This window comes from Diabrotica undecimpunctata, chromosome 3 (genome assembly GCF_040954645.1).
Source record: "Diabrotica undecimpunctata isolate CICGRU chromosome 3, icDiaUnde3, whole genome shotgun sequence".
Classification (NCBI taxonomy): domain Eukaryota; kingdom Metazoa; phylum Arthropoda; class Insecta; order Coleoptera; family Chrysomelidae; genus Diabrotica; species Diabrotica undecimpunctata.
The window spans coordinates 143870786-143892599 of NC_092805.1; the positions used below are offsets into that span (position 1 = coordinate 143870786).

The following is a 21814-nucleotide window of genomic DNA, read 5'->3' on the forward strand; positions in this document are numbered from 1 at the left end:
AAAATAATTTTAGCACAAAGATATGTCCTGTTTTAATGGTATATACCCAATAAAAAAAGTATCAGCAAGAAATAGAAACTAACGAAAAAAGTTTCAAAAAAGTTCAATTCCCATGTGTCTCAATCGAAAGGTTTATAACCAATGTGTTTTGCCTGTACAAACTTATGAAGCAGAGACTTTAACACTCACGCAAAAATCTGCGAATAAACTCAGAGTTACACAACGAGCCATGGAACGTGCAATGCTGAACGTGAGCCTTTAAGACCACATAACAAACCAACAAATGAGGCAAAGATCAGGAGTTCAAGACGTCATTGAAAGAACCACGACGCTATTGCCGGTCTTTGCTCTCCTGTGAGCTACGTTGAATCCTGGTCTGCCTAATACTACATAAAAGTTAAGACCATCAATACCTATATTTGGGTCATATTTAATACCAAGATCGATGTGTTCCTGAATACCAAAACCAAAGTTACCAGATGCAGAGAAGTTATCACGTCTCAATTATAGTCTTTGACTTTTAAGCCCCTTTCTAAAATTTCTTCAGCTTTGGCACCCCTGACTGTGCAGTGTACAGCAATTTTTTCGTTACGACGGATACCAAAAGACCTGACAGTATACCTAGCTTTTGAGAATACAGGTTGTTTTCCTGTAAGTTGTTCCAATACCTTAGCAGCTCAAGTAATCCTGTCACCAGATTCTCCTACACAAATGTTAAGCCATAGTTTGCGGATATGTAACTCTCGCATACTATTTTTTGTTTTATCTTTAACTTCTCTTTTATCTTTTCCATCTTTTGGCTTAGCTACAGGCTAAGCCAAAACATTAACGCCATTGTTAATTAGACTTGTTAAAGGTGGAGCCACTCACTGGCGAAAAAATTTATTTATTACAAAATGGGCATTTACAAATTATAAAACGGTTTATAATACTTGCATAACAATAACCTTCGCAGATCCAATATCAAAGATAGTAAAACTATACATTTTCAACTTCCTTTTATAATAAAACAATGATACCTCTGATTGGGGTGTAGTTAATATTTTTTGCAAATCAAAACAGGCAGTTACAACTGTCTTAGAAACCTCTTTATCGCGATTTTTGGCTTCACGTACAACACATTTGTTTATAATATTTCTCTCTCTCTTTCTCTCTCCCTCTCTCTCTCTCTCTCTCTCTCTCTCTCTCTCTCTCTCTCTCTCTCTCTCTCTCTCTCTCTCTTCAACCCTGACTCCCCGGAGGGAGTGTAGTGATCATCGTGATTGTAGTGATTGTCCGTTTCCAAAGATCTCTGTTTCTGGTCAGTTCTTTTATCTCATGCATAGGCCATTTGTATATGCCTGTAATTTGATCGATCCATCTTGTTGGAGATTTTCCCATGGCCTTCTACACTTCCTTGGGTAATAAGTCTTTCCATATTATATGTATCTGCTCTCATAACATGTCCAAAGTGTATTAATTGTTGGAGATGAATTTGGCTGGATAGCCGTTTGCTGACTTTAAGCTCACTTAAAATTGAAATAATGTCCTGCGGTCGGTCCACGGAATTCGTAAAATTCTTCTTCAACAGAACTTTTCGGTGGCGTCTATCTTTCTTCTTTCTGCTTGTCGTAAGGTCCAAGATTCATATTCGTATGTTTGCAATATGTAAAGCATATTCTTTTTCTATTTGGTCTTTCTGTGCTTTAGTGCTATGTAGAGTACAAGTAAAACACTGATTTTTTTCGGTGCAAAAAGCCCATATTAAACTCAGTATTTAATATGTGTCTATACTAACTTTTGGTGACTGGCTTAATGCATGGGTGATTGTCTAATATTCATTCATAATACAGTGAATACAATTTGGGAAGCGTTAAAGATTCATCAAAATATATCATAGTTGTTCTTTTCTTGCGTAGTGGGGTTCTTTTGCTAGAATAGAGTTTATATATGTATGTACGAATGGAATTTTTAATATTTTCATCTACAGCATTTGCTCTGTTCTTATGGCGACCAAGCATATCTCCACCACATATTAAGCATATAACCACATATCTGTTATGTTTAAAGTGTCCAAAAATGTTTTTTACAAACTTAGAGTCGGTGTTCTGCTAACTGCAAATTATATTCATATGTCCAGTTTCTTTCTTCTGGACTCTTTTAACTTTGCAACATTTCTCTGTTATCTGAGAACATATGTACATCAATACTCGCTCAGTTTGTCATGATCAGCCATTTCCCAAAAATTATTGGCCAGAGTTCCAGTTTCTTCATTTTCCAAACATTTGGATCCCACTGTCTCTCCTTTCCCAGATTTTTCTTCTTTGGGTATTGTTTTTGCCATGAATCGACATGAGAATCTGCAGGTAGACAACCATACCTATGAATATGCTTCCACATATTCCTACTTAATCTCAATAATAAATGACATCAACAACGTCAATCAAGAAATCCAAGCACGGATTCTTAGCGGTATTAAGTGCTTTTATACTTACAAAGACTTATCGGAGTCTAAGCTTAGAACCTATAAAACAGTAATTAGATCAGTGGTTCAACCACTGATGAAAATCAATTGAGATTATTTAAGCGCAAAAATATTACGAAAGATATTTGGACCAACCCATTGTAGCAATGGTTCCTGGACAATAAAAATGAACTATGTGCTGGAAGAATTAATGTAGAGCGCAAATATCGTTAGATTTGTAAAGTCACAAAGACAAAACTGGCTTGGCCACTTAAAAAGAATGCCAGATAATCGAGCTGTAGAAGTAATCCAGAGATGGAAACTCCAAGAAAATAAGGCAAGAGGAAGGCCCAGTAAAAGGTGGATATATGATGATGAAGATATTAAGCAGGAAAAGACCCACAAAGGATTTTAGCGCCATTAGAAGAAGAAAAAAAAAGAAGTAAAAAATAAATATTTTTAATTACATATTTAATATATTAAATATATTGGTATCTTCTTTCTGTTGGTTCTACCAACATCGCTTCTTCGCCATCGATGATGTTGATGTATATTTTAATGCTGATATAATTATACTAATTTGCAGTCTTAGTTTTTTTGTCAGTCTTAACTTACCGTATCTTCCTATTATGGCTCTGAGTATGCTTCTTAATCTCTTGCGTCTGTTGATAATGTTGTTGACGTGTGGTGTGTATATCAATCTATCACTACTAAGTATTTTGTTTGGTTGGACCAGTCTATGTTCGTATTAAACATCCTAGCTAGGTCGTCGCTTCTTCCGAATCTTCTTTGGAACATGATAGCCTGTATTTTTTCTGAATTTACCGTGATTTTCCATTGTATGTTCCGATCTTCCAGATGATTTAGTGTGACTTGTAGGTTTCTTTTCCCTAGGTTAGTATTACCAATTCTTAAGCTTAGTGCACGGTGTGGTGCGTGTGTCTGTAGTATAAATGGTGTAAAGAAACAGTGACTGTATCGCTCTCTGCGGTAGACAGGTTGTGCTAGCTTCAGACAGGACATGCTCTATTTGAGCCATGAACTTCTTGTTGGCCAGAAATGACGAGAAAAGGCACGTCAATGTCCTACTGTATTCGAGTGACTCATCTTGTGGATAAGTCCTTTATGTCATATTCTGCCGAATGCATTACTGACATCCAGGAATACAATCGCAGTGTATTTAAACTAGTAAATTGAATTTCTTGCTCAATGTCTATCTGAGATTGAGGGAACTATTCATGCTCTTCCCGAAAAGTTATTACTAAAAGTTGTAAAAAATACGTGTAAATTTAAAGACTTCAAAATAGTTAGTTGTCAATGTTAAACATTTTATGACAATATTGAAACAAAATATATATTCTACCTTAAATAGAAGTTGAAAGCTTTAACAATTTAAAAATCGATTTTAATGAATCCATAATAATTTGTTTTTTATTATTAACAGTTCTATTTCACCTCATACTCGAAATTTACCCATTAGGTGAATATATAGTCAATTGTATTAAAATATATAGCAATGGCATTCCATGAATGAACAGTAAAACGTTTGCACCCAGTGTTTAAAAGGTATTTTCTTGCAAGGATGCGTTCGTCCGTTAGTAAGTAACATCCAAAGCGTTTTTCCCGGCAGACGTTTGAAGTTTCTAGTGAGGACAGATAATAGTAGCTCTATGTCTGTGCTCATAAACTTGGCAGAGACGAGGAAGATATAAATCGACCCAGTGACTTTAACAGAGCTGCAACTTTATAAGTGATAGTTATTGTGTAGACCATAAAACGGATCTCTGTGAATTGCTTTCAAAAAATTACATAAACTTTATAGACCAGTTAATCACTCTAAAATTAAGAGGTGGCAGATGACGCTATAAAAGCGTTATTCACTCTTAGTTTACTGAAGTGGTTTTAAAATATAAAATAGATAATAAAATTAATATAGGTACCCAAAATCTCACTTGTGGTGTAACTAGTATCATCTTTACTTAAACTACTTACTGACTTAATGTTCTTAAACTCTTTACCTTTATGTAATTATCATTATTTTTCTTTGTAATACTGTTTGTTATAATAAAACAGTTTATCCGGTATTTGCTGATTGTAATGATTATTATCATATTTTCTTTTCCAAAACTTGTCTCTATACGTCTGATTTAAGATTAATTTAATACCTGTTTCTTGAGTTTAAACTATTTTTAGAGTTTAAAATTATTTTTATTTGTGTAACTTAATAAGTATCCGTAGTCGTTATAGGCAATACTTTCACATAGTCTAGAAATCAAACATGTACGTCACAATAGTCGTCTGTACAACTTTTTGTTGTGTGTGAGAGTGAAAATCTTCTAAAGACCGTACCAGGTGAGTCATATCTGGCGTGAGTTGGATTCAGAGTAGACTGAGTATTGACGACGATGGTGTACGACCAACTCCTGCGTGCGGTCTCGGATATCATCATGGCCACGCTTGAATAATCCTGCATAATCGAGGCTGGAAAGCGGTTCTGTTCACCTTCTATGACCGAGTGTTTCGAACATTTGGACCATCCCCTCATAAAAGACGAAAAAAAAGTTTCTTTGGCTATTGTACATTCCTTTTGCATCTCTATTAATTACTAAATATTTTTTGATACATAAGTTTCACCTTTTGTCTTTAGTTTATCATATCCAAGACTTCATCAATCATCTATTCTCTATTCTTTTCTTGTTTCTTAACAGTTTTCACAAAATTGATGAAAGATAGACGTTCGTAAATCAAGCTCCAAGTAGTTTCTACACTATGGTTCAGGAAACGATCGATGTTAATTCGTGGTCTGGTTCATAACTAACTGTTCCTTTGGTCTCTTAATTTTGTAGTTTTCCTCTCTCAATTTTTTTCTTTGGTTTCCCTGTTTTGGTCCACTTTAGCCGCAAATAAAATTTGCAGATGAGCGGATTATATTTAGAGTAAACGTCTCTGGGAAGGCTTTGAATAAAATGATAGCAGTTCAAAACCTTTTGTTAAAATAATATAATTCTGATAATCGAAAAATATCTCTTGGTGGCAGTTTATTAAAGGTATTAATGATTGTAAGTTATTCTTGTTTACAAAATTAAATCAATTGGTCCCATCTTTTATTTCTTTTGTCAAACACGAAGCTTAAAACTAGTTCATTTTCTAGTCCTACCTCAACCTTTGCGTTGAAATCTCCAATAATATGTATTAATTATTGTTTCCTTTTTTTTGTATTTAGTCTTGTATTGCGCCTTGTATGGATCCAATTTTTCGTCATCTTTCGCAGATCATATTGCCATCATGTAGGTCGCGTCCTCTGTTTCATTTATCTGTCCTTGGTCTCCATTCAGTTAAATTGCTTGTCCATCTTCCATCCTTCATCCTTGTCACGTGGCCAGCCCATCTCTATTTCAATTTGTAAGATCTCTCCACAATATCTGTAATTCTGGTTCTGTCTTTTGTTAATCTTATCTTTTATTGTTAATTCTATCATTGAACACTACATCCATCTTTGTGCTACTCTTAGTTTTAAAGCATTGTTTTTTGTTACGGACAGTGTTTCCGCACCGTATGTCATTACTGGCAGAACACACTGATCGAAGACTTTCCTTTTCAGATGAATCGTTATGTTGCCGTCTTTAAAAACGTTTTTAAGAATTCCATATGCTGCCCATCCATGTACTATTCCTCCTGATGCCTTACTAGTTTGGTTGTCCTTGCCTATTGTAATTTCGTGTCGAAGGTACATGTATTTATCAACAAGTTCTGCTTCGTTTTTTTTTGAATTTTTAAATTGTTACTGGGCATGAGGTTCGTCATGTATTTTATTTTGGGGATATTTATTTATCAACCGATTTATTTATGAACCGATTATTGTGGAGCAGCAATGACAGAACAATTAACAACATTAATTAATAAAATTATAAAACACAATAAAATACCGGAAGAATGGAGAAGGAGCGAAATAATTCTACTATTAAAAAAAAAGGGATAAAAAATAGCCAGAAATTTACAGAGGTATAAACTTATTAAATACTACGCTAAAACTTACAACTAAAATTTTACAAGTGCAATAAATCAGAGGAAAAGTTTAGCAGATGAACAACAGGGTTTTCGTAGTGGAAAATCGTGTACAGATGCAATAATCGTTATAAAGCAAATTACTGAGAAATCACTAGAGTAAAATAGACCAGCATTTCTGTGTCTGATTGATCTAAAGAAAGCTTTTGACAGAGTAAGACTCAAAGATGTAATCCATCTTCTGTATAATAGAGAAGTTCCCCTTAATATTAAAAACTTACAGAACCCATAGAAATAGGCAGTGGAATAAGACAAGGGGATTCATTGAGCCCCATGCTCTCCAATTTGATTATGGATGAAATCATTAAAAGCGTTCAGAAAGGATGAGGATACAGAATGGGAAACAAAGAAATAAAAATACTCTTACGCAGATGACGCAATATTGATAGCCCAAGATGAAGATAGTCTGCGAAGACTGGTCCACAGATTTAATATAAAAGCAAAAGAATTTTGTATATGAATGTATATATGTATATGAAAAGAATCAGTATTGAACAAGTATTGGAAATAAAATACATGGGAATTACACTGAGTAGCTATGGAGACCTGGACAAAGAAGTGAGAGATCAAGTACAAAAAGCAAATAGACTGGCAGGATGCCTTAATAACACTATATGGCGAAACAGACACATTAACACTGAGATGAAGTCAAGAATTTATAAAGTCAGTGTAAGACCAATAATGACATATGCCTCAGAAACAAGACCCGACACGGCCCAAACACAAAGGCTACTGGAAACGGCAGAGATGAGAGTACTGAGAAGAATTACAGGAAATACACTGAGAACTCGAAATAGAAGTAAAGATATTAGAAGAAAATGTAACGTACAGTGTAGAAATTAATGGACACAAAATACAAAAAAAGAATGGAATAACCACAAAAGCAGAATGGAGGAGACCCGTGTCGTCGAAGTGACAACCTTCCATAGAGTTATTAATCCGCCAATGAACAAGCAGAATAATTGCTTATAAAGAGGAAGAAGAAGAAAAAGAATCGTTACTGCCTTATCCCATTTAGACGATATCGACTTTTGATATCGACGGTATCGTTCGAATCTTCTTATTTCGATTTAGCCATTTTCTCGTTGAATGCTTGTTCCAATTTTTTTTTTTTTTTCATTTTATGTCATTAGTGTTGTAGCCAACCATGACAATCACAGATCATGAACAAAAAAGATCAAAATAAATAGAGATTTTTTATGGCATATAAATAAAAGCACTGGACAACGGATAAGGTATTATAATATTGTGTGAATCTGACAAAAAATCTTCTAACAGGGACTGGATGGATAGAAGAAAAACCTTGAGGTCTTTATGAGGAGTATACATAGAATATGGATGAGAGAGACGCACAAATATGTATGTAGACTATCAACAAATGACTTTACCAAGAATAGGGAAACAATAATTAGAAAAGACGAATGGCCGAACAAATGCTAAAGCCATACCATTAAAAATACAAGAGGGAATTACAAAGAGAAGTAGACTAAGGAAAAAGTGGATAAAAGCGGCTAAATAAAATGGCAGCAATGTAAAGAAGTATAAATGACAACCCATAGATAGAGTAATATGATGAAACAATTACAGGACTACTTGGTCTGAAAGCAGCTTAGGTTTGTAGTTTTATATTATATTGTTATTATTTGATAAGCTTTAGTGAAAATATCATGTACCCATTTTTTATAGGATTTTTTGTTAAAGACATTTTTATTTTTAGCTGCTTTTTTATTAACATGTACTTAAACATATCCCGATTAACTGGTCTACAAATAGTTGTGAAGTTCATAAAGCTGTTCTTTGTAAATTTCGTTCAAAAAATTACATAAAAAGTCTCTTTATCGGAATAAATGATGCTTGCGATCGAGTGCTCGTTTACATTACGGTGATTGTTATTGCCTTGTAAATGACTTTTAAGAACATCGGCTCTCTTAAATAAATATTCATTCGAAGTGTTATGGTACCATTAAAATCATCTCTAACTTGTAATGGGTGTCAGCATCGTATTGCTTATTTTAAATTTATTGTTTAATAATTTGTTTTATTAATTACATACACTTTAAATTGGTTTTGATTATACACTTACGGACGTTATTAGAGATAGACAAGATATAAAGTAAATAGTGCAAATTGAAGAGTGTAGAAGCGGCTGACTTCTTACAAAAATAATTTTAAAATTTTTATTTTAACCTAATAAATATATTTTTATTTTTCTTTTATTTTTTGGTTGGTTGGTTTCAGAACAACTAAAATAAAATGTGATATTTTTACCAGAAATGTATTGAAATAAGACTGATATCATAAAAAAGCAAAATGGAAAATTTTTAAAGATAAAAAAAATAAATTAAAGCAAGTATTTCAATTATGGTAATAAACATAATAAAAACCAGACTCTTCTGGCCTGTATTACTGCTTAACAACGATCTATCATACTAAGAATTATTATTGTTACTGTTATTATTTCATTTTAATCAATCTGCTCCCAAATTTCAATTAATGGCAAAATGCGTTGATAGATTTGGTGGGTTAGGAAGTTATCGTACTCGTTTTTTTACCGTATCTTAAACATAATCTATTGGGTTGAATATGTTTAAGCCACTCAACGCAAAGTGGAACTGTCACCCATTATAAAAAGCAAGCGTGGATGAAAGATGAAATAATCGAAATAATGGACGAAAGAAGACAGCTTAAAAATGGAAATAACTCAGAGTATAAACGAAAGCATAATCTGATTCGAAGAAAAATCAGGGAAGCCAAAGAGTTATGGATACGAGCAAAATGTGAGGAACTAGAAGAATTGCAACGAAAACATGACTAATTTGATACGCATAAGAAAATAAAAGAAGTTACAGTACACAAAAGAAATACACCCATAACATTAACGAATAATGAAGGTCATGCACTATCCCTAGAAGACGAAGTAATGGAGGAATGGGAAAACTACATTAAAGCATTATTTAAGGATGATCGGGGATCACTACCTAACTTAAGTGCAAATACAGGACCATCAATCTTAAAAGCTGAAGTGGAAAAAGCCATACACCAAGCCAAAAACAACAAAGCCAGTGGACCAGATCAAATATACAGCGAATGGCTAAAATTACTCTCAAATGACAATATAAAAGAACTCACTGTACTTTTCAATCAAATATATGATACCAGTGAAATTCCATCGGACTGGTTAAAATCGATCTTTATACCTAAGAAACCAAACGTTAAGAAATGTAGCGATTGTAGACTCATTAGTTTAATGAGCCATGCCGTTAAAATACTGTTGCATATTCTTCTAAACCGAATTAACAACAAGTGCGAAGAAATAATTAGTCAAGAGCAGTTCGGGTTCCGGAGATGCCTTGGATCTAGAGAAGCACTATTTTCTATGCAAACACTCCTTCAACGATGTTGGGAGGTAAGAAAACCCGTATATATGTGCTTCATTGATTTTGAAAAGGCATTTGATCGCGTTCAGCATACCAGACTAATTACCGCCTTGCAGAGCATCCAACTAGATGAGAAAGACATCAAACTTATTGCCAAACTTTACTGGAACCAAACAGCCATTATTAATACCAACAACAGAGAATCAAAGCCAATCAGTATTGAACGAGGCGTAAGACAAGGCTGTATACTATCTCCCACCCTCTTTAACGTGTATTCTGAGAATCTATTTAGGGAAGCTTTAAAAGATCAAAAAGGAATTATCATAGGAGGAGAAATAATTAACAATATACGGTACGCCGACGATACTGTGATTCTAGCTGAAAACATCGACGATCTGCAGGAGCTAATCAATAGAGTTAACATGGAATGCACAAATTGGGGACTGTCGATAAATATCGATAAAACTAAATACATGGTGACCAGTAAAGTGGATATCGGCGCAACCCAACTGATATTAAACCGACAACCGCTGCAGAGAGTTCAGAGATTCAAATACCTTAGATGTTGGATTACCCAAAATCTAGATCCATTCTTCGAAATTCGATGTAGAATTGAACAGGCAAGAAACTCATTTCAAAAATTCAAGCCTCTATTATCCAATAACTCATTAAATTTGGAAATCCGTGAAAAGTTTACAAGATGTTACGTGTGGTCTGTACTTTTGTATGGATGTGAAACTTGGACTTTAAACGCCGATATCATGAATAAAATCGAGGCGTTTGAGATGTGGTTGTATCGAAGGATACTAAAAATTTCATGGACTAGCAGAACCAGAAATGAAGAAGTTCTTCGAAGAATGGGACATCAACGGACTCTATTAAATATTATTAAGAGGCGTAAACTAGAATATCTTGAACATATAATCAGAGGACCAAGATATGAGTTCCTTCGGCTAATTCTCAACGGTAAAATCGAAGGAAAGAAATGGATAGGACGGAAGAAACTCTCTTGGTTGAGGAATTTGCGGCAGTGGACAGGTTTGACAGCGGACCAATTGCTACACGTAGCGCAAGACCGAGATCAGTATAACAGTATTATAAGTATGGTAGTCGCCGACGTTCCGTAGGGATATGGCACTCTAAGAAGAAGATTGGGTTGAGGTCGACACTTCTCTCGCAGGCCAAATTAAGGCAAGAATTCCAACTCCTGATATATCGCTCACAATTCTTGCCATGTGTAGCCTGCCATTATCATGTATAAGCATAAAATTCTCCTCAACAAATGGTGCAAATGGAGTGACATGTTCTAAAATGTACGTAACGTACCTATGTGCTACAAGCCGCCCTCAATATATTTGAACTAACGCTGTACTAGCTTCCAAATAAATCCCATCTCACACCTTTACACCATTACCATACTGTAAAGTCCCTAAAATGTTAGACTGCGCAGGGTTCTTCAGGTCTTTTGTAGGTATACTTTATTTCACTTGTCATTAGAAAAATATCCATGCAATCTTTGGCTTTTTATTCTCTCTGGAGAATACTGGGCCAGTAGGTTCCGGGCGCAGGACATTTTCGGCAAGGCTTTTTCTTATCGTATTTTGGTTTATTCTAAAATTGAAACGGTCCAACATTCGTTTTGTAGAGAAGTATATTATTATAATATATATAACAGCTCCTGAGGCCTGGAGGCTCATGTTTTCTATTTTCTTCACAATTTTTTTCCCCTCGTCTCTGTTTTTCGTCTTTTCCTCTTAGGTCGGTATTCTTCGTTTTCTTATATCAGTTGTAACCTCTTCTGACTACTTCTTTTTTGGTCTTCCTCGTCTGCGCTTTCCACCCGCTCCTTCTGTTAATATGTCCACAGACATGCTTTTTTTGCATGTCTGTTTGTGACATCTTGTAAACATGTCCAATCCAACATGCTCTTTGTACTTTTACTTTTTGTATGATGCTTGGTTTGTTGTAGTCTCCATCACTTCCTTATTTGGTCTTCTTCTCCATACGCCGTCATTGTCCTTTGTCCCTCCATAAATCTTGCGTAATAGCTTTCTTTCCCATCGTTCCAATTTCTGTGTATTTTTTTTACTTTTTGTAGAGAAGTACTGTTAATAAACCTTTATCTTCCTCGGTTTTTCCTTTACCTATGTAAAGGAAATCTTCTTCGTGATCTTCTCGTGATCATGACATAACAAGAAGGTATAAATTGCAGTTTTAGATAAAGTTTCTATACTCTATTAGTTTTTATCTACTAGGGATGCAATCATCAATTGCTGCTGGGATTGCTTTCTCTTTTGTTTGAATAATTTCTTCTACTGTGTGTTTTTCTAGTAAAATAAAATATGTCCAAAAATGATATATTTCTTTTAAACTTAATTAACTTTGGTTTTTTCATTATGATTCCCGTCTTCAGTTAATATATCCTCGTATTAAGAAAACTTTAGCCTTAAATTTTGTTTTTATTTATTACGACAGATCCTACATTTCTAATCAAAAAATTTAATTAGGTCCAACTGTATTGGTCTATTAATACTTTAGATACTATGCTTAAGTACAACGAGCGCAGATGAGCAGGTATAACACAAATTAAAATTTTTATTTTTGGATTATTAACAAAAACTCAATGCACGCATATCTTTGGTCGATTTTATTTTTTCACCTATTCTTATTTTCGTCACTTTTAATTTTGATTCCGCGGCCAACTTTAAATCTTGTTTCGGTTAGATTTATTCTTTCCTGTCGGCAGCGTACCTCAAGCGTAAAAACTGTCAACGATTTCTTTTGAAATGAGTCACTGATTTTTGTTAGCGTCCACTAATTTTCAACAATTTTCTTAAATTAACGGTTTGACTTTAACAAAATAAATGAAGACTGGTTAAGCAATTCGAAAAAAAAATCTGGTAATTTAATTAACAAAAATAAATGTGCTACCTGACTAGATTGGTAACGGTGAAGAGGTTTTCGGTAATATTAAGGCAGTCATTATGAATTATCAAATTCTTAATGGATCTCCTGATTAAATAGACTAACTTTAAAGATATAGTAGTCTGATGCAACGGAACTACAATCGTTCGTGTACAGGGAAAAGCCAGATGATATTCCTTTCAGCTTTAGGGGCAGAAAACTGCTCCATTCTATATAGTTAACATCATAGATAACAGCAGTAAATGAATGCAATGGGGGTGATTTTTAAAAGAAAGCACCATTTTTTGATACATAGAAGGTATGTCCATCGGAAGAGGGAATGTAAAGGTAGTGGGGGCAAAAATGTTGTTGGACGGGAAGTGCCATTTTGAGAGGCCCCATTAAACAAGAAAAGAGAGTCTCTTTCCTTGTTTAAGAAATCAAATTTAGTAGGGTTATGTTATTGTTTGTCCCAACTGTAACATGAAAGCTTATTTATATTGAAGTTTTTTAACAATTGTGTCACATTTTAGACTATTATCGTTATTTAATTGAAACTTTATTATGCTCTAGTGTTAAAAAAAGTATTTTAAGTGTTTGGAACATAGTGCTTATAATAATATTGGAACGTAGTCTTAAATTTAGCGCCTTTGCATTTTCGGATATGTCCGCCATATTAAGAGGCCACTTTTATGAATTTTGGTCCCAACAGCTAACGTTATTATTAATATTTACTGGTTATTATTAATACAGACCAGACTTATCACATTGACCGTAATATATATATATATATATATATATATATTGCCGAGCTTTCGACATCCTCTCTGATGTCTTGTTCAGGGCTTCCGAGGTCTCAGTCTTCCGAGCCCCCAGACACTACTACACTCACTAGTCACTGAACTACTGTTCAGTATTGATTGAAATTGATTTCGAAAATCCAAGAAGTCTTAAGAAGTTGAAGAAGTTTAACAAGGTAATTAATATTTACCTTTGGAAAATTAATTAGAGAAGAGCAGAAATAAAAGAACGAAGTGTAAATTTCAGATTGTTAAAAATAAGGTACATTTTAAAAGTCATGACTTACAACAATATGGTACAATATACATGTAAGTATGTACATGTAACAAAAATTAAATCATAATTTATTATAGAGTTTACAGTAATTTAAAAAAGACAGAACTTCATTGAATTTTCTAACCAGTGCTTCTTTCAGGCTGTTGGGTATATTGAATATCGCCTTGGCTGAGGTATACTCTGGACATTCTATTATTATATGGTTGACTGTGAAAGGTGTTTGGCATCTTTGGCACATTGGTAGTGGTTCTTTGGAGATTATGTTGCCGTGCGTAAGTCGTGTATGCCCAAGCCGGAGTCTGCTGATAATTACCTGGTCTTTTCGTTTTGGTGGTATAGGAAGATTTGTCGAAGATACGTCTGGTTTGATGCTTTTAAGGTTTGTGTTTGTTTGATCCCATATTTCTTGATAGATTTTATTTACATGAGTCTTGAATAAAGTTTTAGTATCTGATATTGGTATACCTGTTGTAGTCGGAATGTTTACATTGTTTATTGCTTCAAACGGTGTTTTGTCTGCTAGCTTATTACCAGTTATTCCGACATGTGATGGGACCCACATAAATGATTTTTCTGGTTTTTCCAGAAAATTGGAGCTGTTGCAACGCGTCTTTAATTAGGAATAGATTGATATGTGTAGGATAAACATGCTTAATGGCATGTAAAGAACTTAATGAATCTGATAATATTAGCATTTGTTTTTCATTTGTGGTTTTACAATAATTTAGTACGTCAAGTATCGCTGGGAGCTCTGCGGTATAAATACTACAGTCTTCAGTTAATCTAGTGGCAGAAATTACGTTTTCTGATACAGTAGCAGCTGCTAGTCCGTTGCAATCTTTAGAGGCATAGTGAAGAACAATTTGTAAGTGGAATATTTGAGTGAATTTACATGATTCTGAAGCCTGACCTCAGCAGAAATGCGTGAATGCTTATCGTGATTAAGTAAGAAGAGGTCTACTATTGGTAAAGAAACTGTCCAGGGAGGTGTCTGCTATATTATTATGGGTGCCAAGGTGATTTGATTGATATAATACGGTAATCTTTTAACTCGTTCGTAAAATGGTACTGTCTTGCTGGTGTAATTTGTGTATTGTTCTAGTGATTCTTCCGATACTAAACTTGCGAAAAAGGTACAATCCTTTGCGCTTAGAATTTTTGAAGCGTAGAATAGTGATATATATTGTCTTCTGAGGTAGAGTGGCATTTCTCCTGCTAGCACTTGAAGGCTTCTTATTGGAGTAATTCTAAAGGCTCCAAAGATTAGTCGTAGAGATGTGGTTTGAATAACATCCAGTTTTTTTAGTTGATTTTTATTTACTGTTTCATAACAGATGCATCCGTAGTCGAGTTTGGTTCTTATTAATGTCTGATATACATTTAGAACAATTTTAGTATCTGAACCCCATATATGATTGGATAAAACTCTTAGCAAGTTTATTCTTTGTTGACAGGATTTGATCAAATTGTTGATATGTGAAGTCCATGTGAGTTGTGAGTCAAATATTACACCCAAAAATTTGATTTCGCTGACTTGTTTCAGAGAATGACCATTTAGATACAAGTTTAAGTTGTATTCTGCTCTTCTTTTGTCAAACATTATTATTTTAGTCTTCTCAGTTGAGAAAGTTAAACAAGTCTCTAAAGACCACATTTCTAAGCTGTTTAATGTTCTCTGTAAAATTTGCTTAGCTAATTCTATATTTTTACTTTTAACATATATTACTAGATCATCAGCAAAAAGATTAGCTTTTATGGGAAGCTTTATGTGGTTTGTTATATTATTTATTGCGATTAAGAATAATAGTGGACTCAAGGCCGATCCTTGAGGAAGTCCATTATGGAGTGATTTCGATGTTGACATGAATCCATTCGTTTTTACTTGTATGGACCTGTTTTGAAGAAAGTTTTTGGTGAAAGCTTTTTTGATGTCGAAAAAAGTTGCGTTTACTTTTTGTTGATTTGTAAATGCTTTATGAATTTCGGGTTCTAGTGCAACAATGTTATCAGCTGTCGATCTGCCTGAACGGTATCCGCTTTGTATTGGAGTAAAAAATTTTTTCTTTTCCAAGTGCCATTTCAGTCTTTTACGCAATATTCTCTCCATTGCTTTGCAAATATTACTGGTGAGGGATATTGGACGATAGGAGGATGGTAAGTTTTTTGGCTTATTCATTTTTAAAAAAGGAATTATAATTGCTTGACGCCATATTGAAGGAAACGTTTTATTTGTGTAAATATTGTTAAAGATGTCAACTACAATATTCTTTACTGTTTTAGGTAGTTTCTCAATAAATATTGTTGGAATATCATCAGGTTCTGAAGAAGTTTTTTTAGCATTGCCTAGGCTAAAAAATCTCTAATCTCATACAACTTACGAGCACGCTTGACAAATTAAAAATCTTGGAATGTTCTGTCGAAAAAAATTAATTTTCTGAATTTTAATAGTCTAGTTAGTAATAGTCCAAGGAAATTTACACTTCGTTCTCTTATTTATGCTCTTCTATAGATAAATATGGATACCTTAATGATTATACAAACAGGAACTTTGGGAACAGCACAGTTGACAGCTCCCACGACTTAAAATATTTTTCTTTCTCTTTTATTATAACCAATATAATTTAGCAATCTTCAAGAACAAAATGTTAGCCGTAAAATAAAAATTCTCTTCAAAATCTCGTTATCACAATGGGGCAAATTATTAAGGATGAAATTGACGAACACATTCTATGCCATCTCAGTAGCAAATTTAAAGACTTCTTGGATTTTCGAAATCAATTTCAATCAATAGTACGCAAAACTATATTTTTCCCAACTTCGAATTACTGACAAAAAAGTCAATTGTTTGATTCCAAACAAAACATTTATATTTCTTGCATAATTTCTACCCAAATTTCTTAGTCCTAATCCGTTCATTGTCTGAACGCCGCATAATAGATAAATATTTTAATAGATATTACAACTACGGCTTATTGGAAAAACCGAAATACTTTATCGTTTACAACAAAATTTAAATACCGGCTTTGCAGGGCCGCCGCTAAGGTATTGGCCACCCGTGTGCAACTTAATATTTGCCGCCCCCTTCCAACAATTTAGACATACAGACTATTATTTAAAGAAATATGCAGAAGATGCATAATATAACAATAATAGTTTAATTATTGTAATATCCTAATTTAAACGTCCATTATCCTAATTTAATAACCATGATCCAACTTCCAGAATATGTATATCCTAATATCCTAATTTAAACGTCCATTTAATTAAAATAAACCGTGAATAGAAACATAAACACATAAAAAAACTAAAAACGCACTTCGGGCTTTCGTCTCGGAAAGCTTTTTGACAATATCTTTAATGTCCAATGTCGCACACACTTCATGTTCTATAGATATCATTGCAGAAAGCAGAAACACATCTTACTACAATTGTTATTAATTTGTTCTACGTGCGCCCCAATGTTTTTTCTCCATTTCATATAATTTTTGATGAGCAGAGTCAACTGTTAATCCTTTTTTTAATGTTTGTAGATAGTTTAAACAGTTTTTGAAAATATTTATCTATCTTTATCTTTATCTATAATAAGAGCTGCACCGGATTCATGTCTTTTTAAAATAGTAGCTGAATGTTGCCAGTCACTTACCCCAGTAAGTAATTGTCGGCTGCTTTCATCACAACAAAATAGTTTACAAGGTGCACAAAAAACACTATTTAGTGATAATGAGTAAAGTAACCACGGACGAGGAATTTGGTCTTGATTAGGTAATGTGCGATAATAATAAATTTCTGAAAATTTCCTATTATTTGTATCTCTGGGGAAGTTAATCTTTGTAATTTGCTGAGGAAAATTTTCAACCACAAATTAAACTTCACTTTCATTGATATTTGCAGGCCATTTTCCGGGATCATCTGAAACCAAGTATATGCTGGAGCTTCCTACATTGCAATCCAGATTAACTGGAACATTAATTGTTCTGTTTTGGTTGGTGGTTTCAGGTTCAGGCGTTTCAGCATCAGCACTCGCACTATCGCTATTATTGTCATCAAATCATACGTCTCTATCCGCAGGAATATTCAATTGGTTGGTACTTTATCCTATGGTTTGGACTTCGCTTGAAGTTGAAGGTCCTAAATTTATATCCGAGTCTTCTATATTTTCATGTATGTTTTTCATCAAAAACGATTCCAGTGCACCGCTAAGTTTTTTTTTCTACTCAGTTTTTGCCTCTTTTATTTTTCTATATTAAAAACCTGAAAGTCGTTTTCTTTTTATTTCGGACATTTTGAAATTATCACTTAAGAACGAAGCCGGGCGAATTTAACAAAATAAATCCAAAAACACTGCAAATAAGTTGTCCAAATAATGATTCTCCAAATAATATGTAGCCGTAACGCGTATACGAATAAAATTGCTCTGATCTCAACGTTACTTCGAAATACAGTACCTACTGTGCAAAAGAAACGGGTACACTACTATATTTTACAAACAAAATCGTTTATCAAAAGCGTGTCTAAATTCATCTAATTCTCAACTAAGACTGAACATAAGACATGATAACCCATCTATAAACATAACCATATGAAACTTTACAACCACTTGCCTAAATTCTTGTAAAGTATCTACGTGTGAAATCTCAAATAACTGAAGTCCGAAAGCCGCCAGCCGCTTTGAATTAAAAAGTATTCCCGAAACTGCTTTATGACTGTACCTGCAAAAGGGCGGCAGTTCATACAATAAATAATATTTTCTGACATTTTTTTTAGATTAAGATGAAAAAAAGAAGTATACATGATAAATGAAACGAATTTAAGTATTATCACGTACTGAATAATTATTATTGTTTGGAATATTAGAGTTCACAGAATTATCTCAATCATTACTATTTAATTATTTGAATTTATTTTCGTTTTAAAAAGTATTATCATCAGTGGACTGCTTTTTGCCGCCCCTATTGTTGGCCGCCCGTGTGCGATGCACACTTGGCACACATGGTAGCGGCGGCCCTGCGGCTTTGTACTTCTCTCTGTCGATATTTTTATAGGATTAGCCAAACATAATATTTATGCAATTTTAATTTTGTTCAAGTCGAAATGATTTTAATTATTTTATCTTTTCCTCTTCTTTTTAATTTTCCTTATATATATATATATATATATATATATATATATATATATATATATATATATATATATATATATATATATATGTTACGGTCAATGTGATAAGTCCGGTCTGTATTAATAATAACCGGTAAATATTAATAATAACCTTAGCTGTTGATCAAAGTGATTAATAATGCCTTTTTAATTAGATTAACCGGTTATTATTAATTCTATCCTAACAGCTCTGGTAAATGTAATAAAAACGCATTTTAGGCTTCGCTACTGTTTATTTATGACACTTAGTAATAAAGTTAAACACTTAAACAGAACTTATTAATTAAAAAACCTAACTAGACATGTAATAAGTAAAAACAGACTCGAATTGGGTAATAAAGTTAACCTAAACATAATTTATCAATCAAAAAAACCTAACTAGACTTGTATTTGGTAAAAAACAAGTAAAAATAGTCTTGTAGGTATTTGGTAACATAGTTAAAACATTTAAACAACATTTCTCAATAAAAAAACCTAACTAGACATGTACAATAAGTAAAAACAGTTATAACACTTAAGGGGAAAGGCGCAAAATGTCTCCTGTCAAAATTTTCAATGTGTTTTAAATGTGTTTGTATATTTATTTTTTTTTTAATCCTGAGAAAACTAATAAGTATTTTTAAAAAATTTAAACGCAGAATGAAAGATTACGTTATTACCGAGGGTAATTAGCCTCTCATTTTGTATATTAGGCCTTTATGCCAAACCCTGTCGAAGGCTTTGCTTGCATCTAGGAACGCTGCTCCTGTGTACTTCTTCTTCTTCATGTGCCTTGTCCGTTCCGAACGTTGGCAATCAACATGGCTATTCTGACTTTGTTTACGGCAGATCTGAATAGTTCAGCAGATGACAATCCGAACCATTGCCGCAAGTTTTGAAGCCACGAGTGTCTTCTCCTCCCTGGACCCCTTCTGCTGTCTATTTTCCCTTGAACGATCAGTTGTAGTACTCTATATTTATTATGTCTCATAACGTGACCCAAGTTACTGTTTTTCGTTAAATCCAGCTGTTATGTATTGTCAGTCTAAGTACTTGTAATTCGCTAAAGTGTTCTGCTCTAAATCCGAACTGAGCTTCTGGGATTAGTACTATTTCGTATGTTTCAGCTTGTAGTCTGCTTAGTATTACTCTCTATGATCTTGCTGACTGCTGGCAGTAAGCTTTTATCGGCCTGCAGTTTTGCGGAAACATGGTATTCTTTCCTGGCTTCGGAATCATGATAATGTGGGCTTCCTTCCATCGATTTGGGAAATGCCTGTATCTAAAAATTGCGTTCGTTATATTGGTTAAAATTATTATCGTCTTTGCCAGTAGATACTTCAGAGTTCTATTTGAAATTTCATCTAGACCAGGTGCTTTTTTCGTTAAGCTATTTTTTATTAGTTCGTTTATTTTTTGAGAAGATGTAGGTGTGATTATCTCCTCTTGTTCTTAGGGCATTTCTTGTTGTTCCTCGACTTCTTCGATGAAGTATTGGTGATAATTTAATGTACACACTCTCTAGAGAGATCTCCTCATCACATCGGCTTCATCTATGGTGTAGACAATTCCATTTTCACTGTGTAGTGGAGGTACGGGTTTTCTATCATTTCTTAGTATTTTTTGTAGTTTCCATATGTTTTGTATGTTTGGACCTTGTTCCTCCATTTCTTGAACGTGGTTATCTCATTGTCGACTTATCTATTGTGCTAGTGCTGTTTTCTTTGTTCAACCGATTTGTCCTGTTTTTGTCCTCCTGGTTTTTTGTCCTTCTAGCTCTCTTTTTGGCTCTGTTCTTTTTCCTTCTCATGTTCTTAATTTTCTGGTTTATGTCTCAAAACCTTCCCGTTATGTATGTGTATTTCTTCTTCAGTAGTGCTATTTCTGAGTGCTTCTTGTACGATGTTTTTGAACTCTAGGACTCTTTCTTTTATTTCTTGTGGATTGTTTATCACTTGGACGTTGTTGATTCCAATACTCACGTCTTTTATAATTTATCCACTTTGTTTCCTTTCTTTTTCTTGTTGTTGTATTGTTTTCTTCCCATGTTCCTATTTCTAGTAGTATGGGGCTGTGGTCTTGTGATCCTTTGTTTAATGTTCTGATCTCGGTCTGTAGTCCTAGATTTTTAACTACTACTATGTCTAGATGGGTGGGTTAAGCATTTATTGGCAAATGTTTCGGTTCGATGGGTCCTATTACCATTGTGTCTTCACTGTTTGCTGGATAGTTGTTCAGTAATCTTCCGTTTGTATTCGCAGCTCTATCGTTCCAGTTTGGGGATCTAGCATTTAGGTCTCCTATTATTATGGACGACTCCTCTATATTCAGGAACGCGTTCAGGTCGTCGTCTATTATACGATATCGTAGCCTTACGTATGCAAAGGTAATTCTGATATCTTCTTGCCTCATTTTTATTTGTACTTTAATTGTAGTTGCTTCCATAGTGTTTAGTTGTGGTGTTAGTATTCTGGTGTGTGGACTACCTTTTCTCACTAGGATAGCAGTGCCTCCTGAATTTTCTCTATGATCGTTCCTGTAGATGTCGTAGCCAGGAAACTTTATGGTTATGCTGTTCGTCAATTATTTGGTTTCCTGTATTGCTACGACGTCCATTTCGACATTGGAGACTCAAGAATTCACCTCCACTTTAAGAGGCCTTTAGAAGCCTATCAAATCTTGATTATGACTTAAATCAGAGGATAATCTAAACATCGAACATTTTTATTGGTGCTAATAGTTGTACATTTGAATTAAATTTGTAAATTTAGAATCAATACAAATTATCAAATATCAAATATTATTTTCTTTT

The 21814-nt window shown here is 33.9% G+C and overlaps 1 pseudogene; it reads right to left on the bottom strand.

Annotated features, from left to right (window-relative positions):
* Positions 1-303: 303 nt before the first annotated feature.
* LOC140436074 (uncharacterized) lies at positions 304-21447 on the bottom strand (annotated as a pseudogene).
* Positions 21448-21814: the final 367 nt, after the last annotated feature.